This window comes from Salvelinus sp. IW2-2015, unplaced genomic scaffold (genome assembly GCF_002910315.2).
Source record: "Salvelinus sp. IW2-2015 unplaced genomic scaffold, ASM291031v2 Un_scaffold1878, whole genome shotgun sequence".
Classification (NCBI taxonomy): Eukaryota; Metazoa; Chordata; class Actinopteri; order Salmoniformes; family Salmonidae; genus Salvelinus; species Salvelinus sp. IW2-2015.
The window spans coordinates 108,849-112,915 of record NW_019943241.1 but is presented as its reverse complement, the minus strand read 5'-3'; positions in this window follow the sequence as shown (position 1 = coordinate 112,915).

Genomic DNA, 4,067 nt, shown 5'->3' with positions numbered 1-4,067 from the left:
CTATGAAGGAACCGACACTGCCTACGTCTTCCTCTGGGTGTCTGTACGTCATCACGTTTTCAATGAAATGATGGGACGTTCACAGCCATTATAAAAATGAAAATGTACAGAGACCCCTCTTTCTTCAATAGTGCGCCCACAAGGTGAACTAGCGTGGGAGGGAACTGTGGTTGTTGATTAGAGACCCACATAAGGCATTGGTAGGCGTGAGAGGCTAGCGGTCGGTATCTGTAGTAACCGGGACCGCGTCGGGCTGAGCATCTCGGGCCGTATGGACTAACCGTAGCACGTAACGACTGTGCTCCCGACAACAGGGTTCTGCCCGGCGCAGTCATCTGAAGCGGGAGGGGCTTGGGCGCCAGTGGTAGGCACTCTACCGAGTGAGCCAGGCTACGTGTCAGGCTTACATTGCTAGGTAGAGCAGCGTGAACCATCTGCGCAACCAAAGCGACCAGGCAGGAGCCGGGTGGTACTTGGGGTGCTAATTTAGCGGTTCCGCTGCTAGAATTGTGGAACCAAGAGCTCGCTGGGAGCTTGTTGGAGCGAAGGAGCCAAAGGGCCTCGAATTCAACTTGGTAGAGGCCTTAGGGCCACTGGCAGGGGCCGCGATCGGCGACGACCCTGGGCAGTCCGGCAGAGAGGTTAAGAGCAAAGGTGACGGTCCCAATAGCACTCGTATATTATATGAGGTCGGTAAAGTGGCACATGATGCACGCCCCAGCAGTTGCTACGAGAGGGTCTAGGGGGGAAGTGTGTGCTATAGATCCTGTCCCTGGTTGGGACTGCGGCAAAGTTCAACAGGGTTCACACAAGATCTAATCCGTACCGCGACAGATTCGATCAGGGGTCACCGATCGATATCAATGGTCAAGCAACGGCCAGATAGGCGACTAGTAAGTCGCATTTGTTTTCATTGGTTCAGAACAGACGGCCTGAGTAATGGGCGATTCTGTAGTAACGCAGTAGGTCTGAGTGGATAGAAATGCAGGATATTTGGTCGGATTCAGAGTGGAGACTCACTTCATGGGCGGCGGTGCCGACGGTGTCATACCGTGCCAGAGATGGGCACGGCGCGGGTGACCATCTGGCGGTCTCATTGAGAACGTAGAAGATCGCAGACGTTCTAAAGTCTTTGCGGTGTTCTCGGCGAAGTCTTTAGACAGTTCATGCTGAGATGAGAATCACGATTAACATCGGATTTCTGAGTGTCGAACGGTGACCCCTACACGAAAACGGGGCACCGCTGTAGAATTTGAGGGGAGTCGTGCGAGCGGAAGCGGAGCAGATGCAAGCAGGGGCACCCGCGCAAGAACAGCAGGCGCGACAGTTGCAGGGGTCTATTCTAGAAATTTTATAGTGAAATATGGGAATGCTGTAAAATAAAGTAGGCACGGAGGGGCAGGGTAGAGATGAAACTGGAACTGGGTTGTTATAAGAGGCTGGTTCAAAATGGATACTACCAGTCGGGGCGGGCCGTTCGAATTGGCTTCATAATTAGGCTTCGGTCGGTTTGAGCTAGGGCAGTAGGTCTAAGGGAGCTTGACGCATTGGTAACCTACCAGCAGATAAACAAATAACACTTTTCAAGGGCAAGAGATGAGTTGTGCGAACGTCTGCAATTTGGCCCGAAGGATGTCATTGTTGACGGACGCCCAGCGATTTTGAGAGTAGTGGCTTGGGGTAGTCGTGAGTATCCTACCAAGCTGTATGGAGGTCGGCAACGTTGCGTGTAGCAAAAACGCGTGGGCCGGGTGTGTGCTTTATTGGTCGCGCGGGTCTGTGAGTGCTTGCATAATTTCGGCGCTTGCGGGCGTACTGAATTCCGGGAGCCGGCGGTGAGTTTCTGGGTTTTGTCCGCAGAAGAGGTCTGGCCGTCGAAATGGTAAAGGGGAAGTGCACGTATTTGGAGTACTCATGTGAAAGGACGACGTCATCAATTCTCCGCCATACAGCGAGACCCTATGAGATCTAATTATTGGCGTCAGGAACATTGACCACAGGTTTTGTGTGTGCGGTTTCAGGATTATGTAAGCGTGCTCATGGAGATAACTGGATGGAAAGTGGTTGTGATGGCCACTGGACTCGAGGGTAGAAGCCCACGTGTAACCTAGCAGGCAATGTAAGCCCCTGGATGAGTTTGGAGCCGATAGGTTTCGAAGAGAGGGGGTGTACGACGAAATGCAATCGTATTTGCGAGTCTATACACGGGGTCGTTTGAGTAGAGTTGTGCGAGTGGGGCTCAATTCTATGGAAGGAAGAGTGAAAGGGATACGCAAAGACACAATATTCAATAAGTTCTGCGAATATGTCGGATAGGCCTTGGATAGAAGAGAACTCGCTTGCATGTTGCGAATGTTGGACGGGTTCAGGTGCATTTAAAGCCTTATGGTGACAGACTCTGCTCTGTACTACTGTGCTCTGAAGCCCACAGTGACAGGAAACCCAGAAACACTGTACAAAAACCTAACATTGCTTGTGCTATTTCAACTCTGTAGTTCCAGGTTTCATTTGACAATACTGCCATCAAGTGGAGTCAACATGCACCCATTCTATTGTGTCAAGAGGAGGAGCTTAGTGTTACACATAACTTGTAATGAGTGGAACTGATTCACCCAGAGAGGGAATGTTCCAAGAGAAGATMATTTTACAGAGAAGTCTTTGTCTAACACCCAGTGGCTATGATGCTGCTCTATTCAGTCGTGTTTTTGTGCACTTGTAGGTAAGAATAAACTCTCCATTAACTGAATGTGTACTAACAGAATGTTCACTGTTCAGTAGTCATTACAATATGCTATTATCAATATCAAGAGGTAATACACTTTGAAACACCAAGTGTGGATATATTGAACACTGTCTACATTGACTCAGTAATTCATGTTTTTATTTTTTACAGGTACAAGTGTTGAAGACATAATTAGTCCAGACAGATGTAGTGGATGTTTTGGAGGTTAGTAGTGTTCGACTCTCCTGTAGATACAACAGCTCATTAACCARCAGTCTGTTATGGTACCWCCAGCACCCTGGATCCTCTCTACAGATCCTCATAGTGGACTACTCTGGGATCATAACCAACACTGATAGTACAAAATGGACCCTCATACTTGAAAAAAAGGACAACCGTGTGGATCAGGAGATCTCCTCTGTTGTGACAGACTCTGCTCTGTACTACTGTTCTCTGAGGCCCACAGTGACAGGAAATGCAGAAACACTGTAGAAAAACAAATTCTGACAATAGAAACACAGATCATGTTCCATTCATTATATTCCCTTTTTTTATATGAAATTATTGGCATGTTCAACTACCAGTGACCAGATTTTATGTTTGGAAATAAAGTAAATATGTCATGAATATCAGAAYAATTTCATGACTAAACATATCATATAAATGTACCTGAATTAAAGCCATATTTAGTGTCATTTAGGAAAACAAACCTTCATCCCCACCACCAGCAANATATATGATAAATATTCCCTTACCTTTGATGATCTACATCAGAAAGCACACCAGGAATCCCAGGTCCACAATAAATGTTTGTTTTGTTCGAAAAAATCCSTTATTTATGTCCAAATACCTTCTTTTGTTAGCGCTTCTGGTTTACAAATCCAAACGCTAATTCTGGTCAGCGTTATATCGGACAAAAACTTCAAAAAGTGATATTACCGGTCGAAGAAACATTTCAAACTAAGTACAGAATCAATCATTAGGATGTTTTTAACATAAAGCTTCAATAAAGTTCCAACCGGAGTATTCTTTCTTGTCTTCGTGAGCAATGGAACGCAAGTGACTACCATGAGGATAAAGGATGATCAGAAAATGGCTGCTTGATGGACACATGACTGATTCTGCTATCATTCTCTCCCACAACATCTTAGAAGTTTCATTATAATTTCTATTGATGGTTGACATCTAGTGGAACCCCTAGGCAGTGCACAATCATTCATATCTCAAGGGGATTTCATTAGGGACTCAGGTGAATACATACAAGCTCAGATTTCTGACTTCCTGTTTTGATTTCAACTCAGGATTTTGCCTGCCAATATGAGTTCTGTTAATCTCACAGACATAA